Source organism: Rhinatrema bivittatum, chromosome 16, assembly GCF_901001135.1.
Source record: "Rhinatrema bivittatum chromosome 16, aRhiBiv1.1, whole genome shotgun sequence".
Lineage (NCBI taxonomy): Eukaryota > Metazoa > Chordata > Amphibia > Gymnophiona > Rhinatrematidae > Rhinatrema > Rhinatrema bivittatum.
The window spans coordinates 38789400-38802243 of NC_042630.1; positions in this window are offsets into that span (position 1 = coordinate 38789400).

Genomic DNA, 12844 nt, shown 5'->3' on the forward strand with positions numbered 1-12844 from the left:
CTTTCCAAATAATGTTCAAAGCAGTTGACAGCCTTTTTTTTTTGTTTTACAATTCGAGACCCTGCCTCACAGAGCTTACAATCTAAGTGGGTCCCTGAAGCAACAGGGGATAGAGTGACTTAGGCAAAAAACGTCAGTGGAGGAAGTAGGAGTCAAATGCTGGCTTCCCTGGGTTTCAGCATATTGCTCTAACTCATAGGCCATGCTGGTGAAAATGGTTTACACATAAGAACATGCCATACTGGGTCAGACCAAGGGTCCATCAAGCCCAGCATCCTGTTTCCAACAGAGGCCACTCCAAGTCACAAGTACCCAAACAAATATATCACAAACTACTATTGTTTATTAATTAATAGCAGTTTATGGCTTTTTCCTTTAGGAACTTATCCCCTGGTCCGTCTATTATCTGAGAGAGTAAATAAACAAGTAAATGTAAATCGTTCAAGTCCTTTTATGATTTTGTAAACTTCTATCATATCTCCCCTCAGCCGTCTCTTCTCCAAGCTGAACAGTCCTAACCTCTTTAGTCTTTCCTCATAGGGGAGCTGTTCCATTCCCCTTATCATTTTGGTTGCCCTTCTCTGTACCTTCTCCATCGCAACTATATCTTTTTTGAGATGTGGTGACCAGAACTGTACACAGTATTCAAGGTGTGGTCTCACCATGGAGCGATACAGAGGCATTATGACATTTTCCGTTTTATTAACCATTCCCTTCCTAATAATTCCTAACATTCTGTTTCCTTTTTTGACTGCTGCAGCACACTGAGCCGACAATTCAAAGTATTATCCGCTATGATGCCTAGATCTCTTTCCTGAGTGGTAGCTCCTGATATGGAACCTAACATCGTGTAACTACAGCAAGGGCTATTTTTCCCTATATGCATCACTTTGTACTTATCCACGTTAAATTTCATCTGCCATTTGGATGCCCAATCTTCCAGTCTCACAAGGTCCTCCTGTAATGTATCACAGTCCGCTTGTGATTTAACTATTCTGAATAATTTTGTATCATCCGCAAATTTGATAACTTCACTCGTCCTATTCCTTTCCAGACCATTTATATATATACAAGCCGTTAAGCCCGTTAAAACGGGCTACATCCCTCTGTCTCTCACCTCCCCCTCATTCTCTCTCCCCTACCTCCCTCATTCTCTCTCCCCTACCTCCCTCCCACCCACTCACCCACTCTCCCCCAGGCCTCCCCTCTCCTCTCACTCAGTCCCTCCCTCCCACTCAGTCTCACTCACTCCCCCTCCCCCTCTCTCCCTCACACTCAGTCCCACTCACTCTCCCTCAGTCCCACTCCCTCCCTCCCTCAAGTCCCACTCACTCTCCCTCAGTCCCCCTCCCTCCCTCCCTCTCCCTCAGTCCCACTCCCTCCCTCCCTCTCCCTCAGTCCCACTCACTCCCCCTCACTCAGTCCCTCCCCCTCACTCAATCACTCCCTCCCACTCTCTCTCTTCGTCCCCTCCCACTTAGTCCGTCCCCTCCCTCCCCCCTCTCTCTCTCCTCCCTTCCCTCGCCTACTGGCCGCTGCCGCTACCGCTGCCGCCCGCCCGCTGCCGCTACCGCCGCGCCCGCCACCGCCGCCCCGCTACCGCCGCCACTGCCGGCCCGCCGCTACCGCCACCGCTGCCGCCCGCTACCGCCGCCGCCGCCCGCCCCCGCTGCCGCTACCGCCGCCGCCCGCTGCCGCTACCGCCGCCGCTGCCGCCCGCTACCGCTGCCCGCTGCCGCTGCTACCACCGCTGCCGCCATGTTTTTTGGTTTTTTTTTGACGCTGCCTAAGACTGACGTGCTCGCCCGCACATGCGCAGTAGAGCTGCTCTCTACTGCGCATTTGTGGGCACGTCGGTCAAGCTTCATTATCTAGTATATATATATTGAAAAGCACCGGTCCAAGTACAGATCCCTGAGGCACTCCACTGCCCCTTTTCCACTGTGAAAACAGATCATTTAATCCTACTCTGTTTCCTGTCTTCTAATCAGCTTGCAATCTACAAAAGGACATCGCCTCCTCTCCCATGATTTTTTTAGTTTTCTTAGAAGCCTCTCATGCAGGACTTTGTTGAGGTGCCTTCTGAAAATCCAAAAACACCACATCTACCAGTTCACCTCTGTCCACCTGTTTATTCAACCCTTCAAAAAATGAAGATTTGTGAGGCAAGACTTCCCTTGGGTAAATCCATGCTGGCTGTGTCGCATCAAACCGTGTCTATCTAAATGTTTTGTGATTTTATTTATAACAGTTTCCCCAGTTTTACCCGGCACTGAAGTCAGGCTCACTGGTCTATAGTTTCCCGGATCACCCCTGGATGCCTTTTTAAATATCAGGGTTACATTGTCCATCTTCAAATCTTCAGTACAATGGATGATTTTAATGACAGGTTGCAAATTAATTGAAACAGGTCTGAAATTTCATTTTTTAGTTCCTTCAGAACCCTGTGGTGTATACCATCCAGTCCAGATGATTTACTACTCTAGTTTGTCAATTAGGTCATCCACATCTAGGTTTACCGTGATTTGGTTCAGTCCCTCTGAATCATTACCCGTGAAAACCTTCTCCGGAACGGGTATCTCCCCAGCATCCTCTTCAGTAAACACCGAAGCAAAGAAATCATTTAATCTTTCTGCGATGGCCTTATCTTCTCTAAGTGCCCCTTTAACCCCTCGATCATCTAATCGTCCAACTGACTCCCTCGCAGGCTTTCTGCTTCGGATATATTTAAAAAGGTTTTTACTGTGTTTTTACCTCTATGGCCAACTTCTTTTCAAATTCTCTCTTAGCCTGTCTTATCAATGTCTTACATTTAAATTGCCAACGTTTATGCATTATCCAATTTTCTTCTGTTGGATCCTTCTTTCAATTTTTGAATGAAGATCTTTTGGCTAAAATAGCTTCTTTCACCTCCCCTTTTAACCATGCCGGTAATCGTTTTGCCTTCTTTCCACCTTTCGTAATGTGTGGAATACATCTGGACTGTGCTTCTAGAATGGTATTTTTTAACAATGACTACGCCTCTTGGACATTTTTTACTTTTGTAGCTGCTCCTTTCAGTTTTTTTTCTAACAATTTTTCTCATTTTATCAGTTTCCCTTTTGAAAGTTTAGCACGGGAGCCATGGATTTGCACACTGTTCCTCTTCCAGTCATTAAATCAAATTTGATCATATTATGATCACTATTGCCAAGCGGCCCCACCACCGTTACCTCTCTCACCAAGTCCTGTGCTCCACTGAGAATTAGATCTAAAATTGCTCCCTCTCTCGTCTGTTCCTGAACCAATTGCTCCATAAAACTATCATTTATTCCATCCAAGAATGTTATCTCTCTTGCGTGTCCTGATGATACATTTACCCGGTCAATATTGGAGTAATTGAAGTCTCCCATTATTACCGCACTACCAATTTGGTTAGCTTCCCTAATTTCTCTTAGCATTTCACTGTCCATCTCACCATCTTGACCAGGTGCACGGTAGTATACCCCTATCACTATAGTCTTCCCTGACACACAAGGGATTTCTCCCCATAAAGATTCAATTTTGTATTTAGTCCCATGCAGGATGTTTATCCTGTTGGACTCTATGCCATCCCAGACATAAAGTGCCACACTGCCTCCCGGGTGCTCCTCTCTGTCATTGCGATATAATTTGTACCCCGGTATAGCACTGTCCCATTGGTTATCCTCTTTCCACCATGTCTCTGAGATGCCAATTAAGTCTATGTCATCATTTACTGCTATACATTCTAATCTCCCATCTTACTTCTTAGACTTCTGGCATTAGCATACAAACATTTCAAAGTTTGTTTTTTGTTTGTATTTTCATTCTGCTTTTTAATTGATAGGGATAAGTTAGAATTTTTTTAGCTCAGGTGAGTTTTTAGTTACAGGCACTTGAACTACTTTTCTAATTATTGGAACCTCACTGTCGGGATGCCCTAATTCTAATGCATCATTAGTATCCTTTAAAGATACCTCTCTCCGAACCGTGCGCTGCTGAGCGACTGTCGGCTTTCCCCTTTGTTCTAGTTTAAAAGCTGCTCTATCTCCTTTTTAAAGGTTAGCGCCAGGAGTCTGGTTCCACCCTGGTTAAGGTGGAGCCCATCCCTTCGGAAGAGACTCCCCCTTCCCCAAAAGGTTCCCCAGTTCCTAACAAAACTGAATCCCTCTTCCTTGCACCATCGTCTCATCCACGCATTGAGACTCCGGAGCTCTGCCTGCCTCTGGGGACCTGCGCGTGGAACAGGAAGCATTTCAGATCAGATTTATATTCTGCTTTTTCAAGCATGTCAAAGCAGATTACATTCAGGTACTGCTGGTAGAATGACATAGCCTTTTAAGAAAACCCAACAAGACTAGGGGAAGATTGCACTGGGGCCGAAAGGCTCCATCGAGCCTGTCATCTGTCAATTAACCAGAATGACTGACTGAACAGCTCGTCACACAGCGCTCAAGTCTGAAACATGGGGAAGCATTTCTGCTTAAACTGTTTACGTCCGTGTGGGCGTTTCCTCTCCCACCCCCGCAGGCCTCAGGAAGCGAGCTGTCATCTGCACCGAGATTCTCCTGCCCTGTCATTGGCCCAGCTGCTTTCCGAAGCATGCATGAGTCATTCAGATTCAGGTAAGCGCATTGGCATGACAGTGTGTACAAGCATAGACAAAGCAATACATACGAGGGCTGAAACACAAAAAATAAATATACAAAACATTAGAAGGTAGATATTCAAACTAGAACTCTATGTAAGTTAAGCCAGACAAGACTTATCTGGCTAACATATAGTATATTCAGCCGCATAGTTATGTGGCTGGATACTTAGTGCAACCCCGATCTACCACTTCAGTGGCCGCCACGCAGCTGGATAAGTCGCTATTTATCCAGCTAAGAGGTGCTGAATATCAGGTCCTTTACTATTAATAAAAGTAAAATGAAAAAGTCAGTCATTATCGCCTCACACTTTAGGTTGTAGCTCCGATGATCACGAGCACAGGAGTGAATGACAGCACGGCGTTCCTCCCGCTGAGCTCTGATCAGGCAAAGGGTGAAGGAAATGCATCCAAAATGTCAAACTACTTTTATTTTCTATCATGCAAGGAAGGGGGGCAACCAGAGAGGTGATTCCACCACCTCATATGTGAGGCCTTATTTCTATAAAAATGCCTCAAGTAGATATCACAAAGACAGGTGCATACTAAAAGTGTGTCGCCTGGGCCAGTGCCCTGTACTGGTGACTTTGAGCAGGTGGCATGGACTAATCAAGACAGTTAATGGCACTATTTCCACAGTTGGTCCAAGTTTCTTTTGTACGTTGTGAAGCATGCCAGTTTCAGGCTACGCAGAGTTGACCGAGCCAGTCCTGGCTTCAAGTACCCACTGTTATCTATGAGCTTGTAGCTCCATCTTTTCATCTAGAAATTGGAACTGCAAGTCCCAAAATGCAATGGGGCAAAACTAAGACTGGCTCACATTGCTTCAAGAAACCCCGATGCCACATCAACCTCTCACTGTGTGACCATCAGCAAGTCAATAAATTTTCCTATCCTCAAACTTGACTTGTAAGCTCTTTACGGAAGGGATATTTTAACCAAGTGTATATTATGTAGACTCCGAGAAAGAGTGAATATTAATGTTAATATCCTTACCATAACCCAGCTGCCTTCTGCTATAATGTTAAAATGGACTTTGAACGCTGGGTGAAAAGCACGTATTTGCACCTTCGATAGATGATTTCAGAGTGAGATCAATTCAGACCTAGAAACCTTTCAGCAGGTATCACTCCATTCAACATCTTGTGTTGTTTTATCCAACTCTGCTTTCCACGCCTCTGGTCAAACCACAGCTAGCACCAGTTGAGTCACTAAAACATCTATGAAACGAAGCAGTGGCATGTCTAACTTGTGCCAATAATATCAAGGAACTCCACCTAGGAAGTGGTCAACATCAAGACTCTAAGTATTGACCTTCTGAATCAGGAAGGAAGCCAGTTATTTATCTAACTGAAGTCTTTGCAGGGTTTGATATCTATTATTAGCCCGACATAAGAATTATCCGAAGACGAGGTTGTATGTGCGGACTTGTGGCAATTCCATTCCGGCAAGACATGGAGTGTGGCTGTTAAGGGATGAGGAGACTTTTGCCATCATCAGAGCTCTTTTCCCTTCCTTCCCTCCTGCAGGGGTTTTTCTGGAGGCATCAACTATTTGGGTCATCCCTGCCCCTGTTTTGATTAGTCCCGTCCCTTCGCTAATGCCATTGTGGGCCAACTGTATGAGTCATCCCTATGCGATAGCTGGTCACTCTTGATGGGCAACATGGAGGGACAGAATTATTTGGGTCCTGGTAGGGTGGGAATGATATTGGGATTAGTTGTCTCTGCCCCTTGTGAGGAGGAAAGGAGGGGATAGATTATTGCCTTTTCTATTTGGATGCATTGTTGATGTGAGCTGCCCCAAATCCATGGTGACAGAGGGCGACATACATTGTAAATGCAATGTAACCACCGAAAGCCATACAAACCCCTTCATATCTGAAGAAGGGAGCTGCATGGCACTGAAACCTCAGGAACATCATCTTTGGATAATTCTTCTGTGGGCCCAATAAAATGTCTCAGCCTGCAGAGAATTACATTTTCTTCAGTATCAATACAGCTACTAAAGCTCAGCACTACAGAACATATTTCAGTTACCAATTTAAAAGGTCAAATTTTCAAAGGCTTGAGTGTCTTATATGGGTAAAGAGAGTCCTCCTCTCTAAGTCAGCCGTTATCTGTGTTCGTGGATGTATAGCTGCCAGAAAAGATGCTCCCACTTTCACAATGCACATAGTTTTGGTTGCATTTTAGCAAAGGCATCCTGATGAGTAAGGCACTTCAGAGCCATGACTGGAAACGAACGTTATACATTACAATTTTGAAAATGGGATATGCAAAGTTGGCATGCAACTAAGGGGTGTACTTTAGAACATAAGACATGCCATACTGGGTCAGACCAAAGGTCCATCAAGCCCAATATCCTGTTTCCAACAGTGGCCAATCCAAGTCACAAGTACCTCCCAAGTACCCAAACATTAGAGAGATCACAAGCTACTATTGCTTATTAATTACAGTCATAGCAGTTTATGGACTTATGTTCTAGGAACTCATCCAAACCTTTAAACCCAGTTACACTAACTGCTGTAACCACATCCTCTGGCAATGAATTCCAGAGTTTAACTATGTGCTGAGTGAAAAATAATTTTCTTTGATTTGTTTTAAATGAGCTACTTGCTAACTTCATGGAGTGCCCCCTGGTCCTTCTATTATCTGAGAGAGTAAATAACTGATTTACATTAACTTGTTCAAGTCCTTTCATGATTTTTGTAGACTTCTATCATACCCCCCCCCCCCCTCAGCCGTCTCTTCTCCAAGCTGAACAGCCCTAACCTCTTCAGTCTTTCCTCATAGGGGAGCTGTTCCATCCCCTTTATCATTTTGGTTGCCCTTCTCTGCACTTTCTTCAGTGCAGCTATAACCTTTTTTTACGCCATGGTTTAACATTCTGAAGTATATGCGTGTAGTTTTAGCCACACAAGCTGATTTTCAAACACAATATAGGTGTAGCACCTTGTGTTTGAACATCGCCTGGGTTCGTGCGAACCGAAAGGTATGCACGTACATTGCACTTTAGGTGCCCTACTAAAGATGTACCCTTAAATGTATTATTCCTATAAATATCACTGAGACAGACTTTAAAAAAATTTTTTTTTCTAATAGTCTGGTTATCTTCCAACACACTAAACATCAACATCAGTACATGCAACCCAGACACACCCAAAATTGTATATAAACCTTCTATAGCTCAGACACACCCAAAACTGCATCTATACCTTCTATAGCTCAGACACACCCAAAACTGCATCTATACCTTCTATAGCTCACACACCCAATACTATACACACACTATCCACAGCACATAAAAGGAAATATTTGGTTCTTACCAGCTAATTTTATTTCCTTGAATCCCACCAGATGCATGGGCTTTCCTCCCCCTACCAGCAGATGGAGGAGGAGAACAACTATTTTGCTGATGTCATCCTATAGGGTACTGTGGCACCTGCAGCTCTTCAGTATCTCTGAAACAAAGCAATCAACATTTAAACTGTCCCACTCAAAATGAGCAGGGGGGGGGGGGGCGTTCAAGTGGATCCAACCAACTCCAATCCACTTTAGCATCTCTGGGATTGAATATAACAATATAAATTGAAATTCAAACAAAGGAAATATATGACCAAAAAAGGTACTACACAGGAAGACAGGTTTTAGGGTAATATGGATGGGTACCTGGACTGGTCTGGTAGGATTCAAGGAAAGAAAATTAGCAGGTAAGAACCAAATTTTTCCTTCCTTATCACCCTACCAGATCAGTCCAAACACATGAGATATACCAAAGCCATCCCTAATCTGAGAGGGAACCTGATAACTCTGCTTTCAAGACATTCTCACCAAAAGGGAAAGCCTCCAACGGATAAACATCTAACCTGTAAAGGTTAGAGAAAGTATGAAAAAGAGAAAGTAGCTGTCTTGCAAACGTCCACCATAACAGAGTGAATCCCTGCCCGAGAGACTACCTATGCCATAGTAGAGTGTACTCTAACACCTACAGGCCAAGGCGAGTCTCTTCTAATCATCTAGCAACAGAGTCTTTAGGAATCACCTCAACTTTGATGGTCCGAAAAAACAGTAAATGTAGCTTTTACATCTTTCTCCAGAGTCATACTTCTTAGAAGATAACTCTACTGACCAATCTACTTGCAATGAGAAGACCACCTTAGGGAAAAAAGGAAGGAACTGTACAAATGGTCACTCCTTTCCCCAAAATCGAGTGGGACGGATCCTTACCAGAGAACATCTGGTGTTCTGAAATGCATCTAGCTAACGGATTGCCAGTAATAAATAGTCTTAAATGGCAGAACCTTGTGTAATGTCTCCCTAATAAGATCAAAGAGAGGCTCACAAAGACCCTAAAAACTAAGATGAGATCTCTGGAAGGAAAGACTTATGACAGGGAGATCCAAGATGACATATTCCCCTTAAAAAGTCCAAGACATCTAGATGAGCTACTAGAAAACACCACCTGAAATATCTTCCCTATATCAGCTGATAGCTGCAACTTGCCCCTTGAGGGGATGTAATGCCAGGCCCTTCTGCAATCCCAGCAAAAAGCTTGAAATAACAGCATTGGAGCTTTAAAAGGGAATTACCCACGTTTTCACATCATCTCGCAACAGCCTTCCAGACCCTAACATAAGTCAAGGACATCTTGGCTGGTTAGGTATACTCTTTAGCCTTCTTTTTTTCAATATCAAGTTGCCAGATAAAAAGAAACAGCATGTTGTACCTATCTTTGGAGTTGCTGAATGACCAAATCTGAAGGGACCTTCCAACTTGAGTCCCATGAAGACTGTATAAGATGAATGTCCAAGTCACTCAGGAGCTAGTAGTACCAGACATCCCTAATGCTTTTCTTTTCCCCAAATCAGTTTCCAAATGCAGGCCACAGTGGAAACACCAACAGAAGACTCAACAGTGGCCACAGTTGCGATGATGCAACGAGCCCCGTGGATCCTTGATCTTTTTCGCTGACTAAAAAAAACCTGACCTCCTTGACTTCCTCTATGCATTCCTGAGATCCATCCTTGAACTCACTACCTGGACAGAATCAACCAAAACACCATATCTACTAGCTCCTACACCTATGAACCAAACTGTGTAGTGAGTTTAAAAATCCATCTCATGTTTCCATCCAATCAAAGTGAGTCACTGAAAAAGCCTACCGATACCTGTAAACCTGAGCAAAGGACTCAATTTCAGATAGACTGCAAGACAACTAGTGCTCTCCTGATAATTCGCACATGCCAGGATTATGTCACTATTGAAGAACACACTCATGGTTCTCCCGACGACCATGAAATGAAAACTGCAAAGCTTTTCAGATGACTCCTGTATCTAAGCAGAAAATAAACCCAGATGCTCTTGTTGAGTTTCAATGTCCTTGGGCTGATCGATGTTGAAAAATAGGATTCCCATCCACTCAGGCCAACATCTGTTATCACTACAAATCACTCTGGTGTTTCCAGATTCAACCCCTTCAATATACACTGCTGGAAAGCCAGTTAGATAGACTGTTCTTAATTACCAATGGCAGAGGCCAAGTACATCTTGAAAACCCAGGAGTGTACCTTCCACCAAGAACAAAGCGAGTTCTACAAAGAGCAAATGCACGCCCACAGAACGAGATCTAGGGTTGCCAACATAGATAAAGAACTTGAAATATGATTTCAACAATCCTTTTTGACATCCAACAGATACTCTCCCCTTCTGCATAACCAAACATGCTACTAGATGTTCCAAGACCTAAGTCAGGACCAATATGCTGTTGGCAAAATTGAACGCCCACCCTAGACCTTGCAGGAACTAGACTGCTCTGTACATCAACCACTGTCACTGCACTGCCGATTTAACTCAAAACAGCCAATTATCCAAATAAGAATGAACCAGGACACCCCCTTTTGCATAGAGTGGCTGTCACCACCCCCATAACCCTGGAAAATATCCTTGGAGCGGTGGCTACACCAAATGAAAGATCTTGAAACTGAAAATGTTCTTCCAGGACTGCACATTTGAAAAAACTGAAATGCCACTTTTCCGTAAAATTTTAAGGTCCTCAAGTGACAGATCCGAAAATGCAGGATTTTCTCCTCTCCCAATCTTCCTCTACGTTTCTCATTCTTTTGCTCTGGATTCCCAGGAGTTCCTGGGGAAGGGGTCCTGCAGAAGAGAAACCCCGAGCTGCACTCTGCCCTATAGAAAAGGGCCTGATGCAAACACTTCAAAATCTACGTGGGAATACAGGCCCAGGAAGAGAAAGGAATATTCTCCACCTAAAGAAATGGGGTCTGCTCCTCTTGAAACTCCACCCAGAGGGACCGCAGACCAGACAACCGCAACATGTTAGACCACCGGAACCAGCATAGGAGGCCCCTGCTTTGAGCTAGTCCCTGCTTGTGGTTTCAGTATGGTCACTGTTCCTGCTGCGGCAGCAAGCACACCGACGGGCATGGTCTGTAGATGACTCTGCCAATACAGCCCTCCCAAGGCAGAGGACTCTGCATGCTGCCCTCTCCCCCTCCAAGTGCCTGAGAGTGCAATCCACATACTCTGAAACTACTGTGCCCTTTCCATTTTCCTGAAGAGATGCCATTGTTTACCTCTCCTGCCTCAGCCCACAATTCCTTGGAGAGCAAACCTTTTTTTTTTTTTTTTTTTTACAGTTTTAACAAGCAGGATTCAGGCACAGTCACAGGGCTCAGAAGGGAGGAAATAATAGTAGTAAGGGGAGCCTTTAGATTTTATTTAATGGGAGGAGAGACCACAGAAGAGGAGAGAAAAGCATGAGGAAGAGAGGTGATTCCAGTGACCGCAGCCGGGAGAAACCCTATTCCAACAACTGGAAGCCCCCTGGTCCACTGGATATTCAACTAAAAGGAGGGAGTACAAGACTTTCACTTCAAGAGCTACCCATTTCTTCTTCACCAGGTCAAACAGGCCTCAGCTCACAGCGCGGGATGCTTGCTGGCCATCTGCTGGAGACATAGAATACTGGCAGGCTGAGGTTAGCACGCGAGTCTATAAGGGTTAATGTCAGCAAACCTGTTACGTCTCCGTCTGCTGGTTAGGAAGCAGAAGCCCATGCATCTTAACTGGTCTGGCTGGATGAAAAAGCATTGTTCATTAATGGACACAGGCTTTCCATAGGAGACACTGATCCGTTACTATAGGTAACCTTTCTACAGCAGACCCAGTGCCCTGGATATACCCTTCATATAGCACACAGACTGAATACGGATGCTCAGTGATGTTTTTCAGCTTTTATTTATTTTAAAATTTCCTACTCATTCCAGATCTACAGATTGCCACATAAATCTTTGCTCCTCTGCTTTATTATGAATGTTTATTAATGATTGCTGAGCACTGCCATATTATAACACCAGTGATGTAAGCCACTGATAGGGTGAAGGTACCACTAACAAGGGAGACAGCAGCACTGAGGAGGCATGGCGAGTAAAGGGGGTGGAATGTACCAATGATAGAGGGAGGGAGGAATGTACCAATGATAGAGGGAGGGAGGTGCCCCTGGGAAAATAAAAGGGGGGATAGAAGGAAAGATACCATTGACAAGGGGAGCAGGAAGAGGCAAGGGGGAAATAAAGTCACATTGAAAAGGTGAGGGGGAAGGTACCACTGGTAGGGTGAGAGGAGGGGGGGAAGGTACTACTGAGGAGGCGAGAAGGGAAGAGACCACTGATGGAGTGGAAGAGGGCAAGGGGAAGCTACCATTGACGGGGCAATTAGACTTGTATGCTCTCTGACCATAAACAAGTCCGGTCAGACTGAACAAAATTAGTATTTCTATTCCTAAACCAGTTTTACCCAGGGACAACTTTATGCAGCATTTTCCTGAGTGAGGAGGTTTGATTCTGTGAAATGCTTTAGTAAAAAGGAATTGCGCTGCTGCAATGACGACACTAATTGGCCCGCACATGTTTTCTGGGACACTGCTAGCACAGACAGACATCAAATATTTCTTTAAACAAATAATCTTTGGAAGAGGCATGCCGGCTGCCAAAAAGCTCGGCTGTCTTTACCGTTCCCACTGAGAACAATTCAGCCACAACATGTGATAATTTAACACGTGCAGACATATTACAATTTAATACAGACCAGGAAAATACTTAATTGTGCAAAACCTTTCCATTTGCAGATACATTTATACAAAATAATGCCACGAGCTTGAGAAAAAAAACCC